The sequence below is a fragment of the Meleagris gallopavo genome, unplaced genomic scaffold (assembly GCF_000146605.3).
Source record: "Meleagris gallopavo isolate NT-WF06-2002-E0010 breed Aviagen turkey brand Nicholas breeding stock unplaced genomic scaffold, Turkey_5.1 ChrUn_random_7180001934164, whole genome shotgun sequence".
In the NCBI taxonomy this organism is placed as follows: Eukaryota; Metazoa; Chordata; class Aves; order Galliformes; family Phasianidae; genus Meleagris; species Meleagris gallopavo.
In genome coordinates this window covers 1-750 of record NW_011196178.1, presented here as the reverse complement: position 1 = coordinate 750, position 750 = coordinate 1, and the positions used below count along the sequence as shown (strand labels likewise).

Below are 750 nucleotides of genomic sequence, written 5' to 3'. Positions count from 1 at the left end.
CCCTCCATGCCTTCCATCCCCAGGCCCTGACGCCCAGTGCTCAGGGCTCCAGGGAGCCCCAGGGTCCCTCAGTGTCCCTGTTCCAGTGCCACGCTTATTGTAACAGACTTCTTCCTTATGTCCAATCTGAAGACTCTGTCCCTTGCTTTTTGCAGCCCCCTTGGGATACTGAAGGCCGCCCTCAGGAGGTCTCCCCGGAGCCTTCTCTTCTGCTGGCTGCCAAATTCGATGCACATCATGAAATGCTTCATCAAGACAAAGCAGTGGAATGTCTTGAACCTCAACAAAATAATTTTTACATGTCAGATGGACTCTGGTATCGAAGCAGATGTCAACTGTGGCTTCTCTCCATCGAAAACCGATGCCTGGCAACTTGGAGACTAATGTATATATGTATAGAGGTTTTTTTTTCCCTTCCAATTTTAATAGTAAACTGAGACTACACTTTGAATTCATGAGGAAATGCTAAAAATGTGTACTCTTCTTTTCTGCCAGTACTCGGCTGACGGAGTTTTTGGCTGTTCTGTGGCATGTAATGCAATCAGCATGGAAGCATCGTTGGTCGTTGTAGATTTTGAGTAAGATTTCTCACCCTCTGCTCATGATGGGTGAGAGTTCAGCTGTCCAAAGAGAAGACTTGAGCTGTGCTTGTCCAACGTGTATTTTTGTGTAAGTAAAATTGAACCCCTGACTCATTTCTAGCAGTGGTGACCAGCTCAGCTGTGTTGGATGGTATCGTGGCCATTGAGG

General features: G+C 46.9%; 1 long non-coding RNA gene across 1 annotated transcript; it reads left to right on the top strand.

The window, feature by feature from the left end:
* The first annotated feature begins 225 nt into the window (after positions 1–225).
* Positions 226–734, top strand: LOC109364888. The gene is made up of 3 exons (XR_002110633.2): positions 226–385; positions 496–578; positions 703–734. It is a non-coding gene; the product is annotated as an uncharacterized LOC109364888 (long non-coding RNA).
* Positions 735–750: the final 16 nt, after the last annotated feature.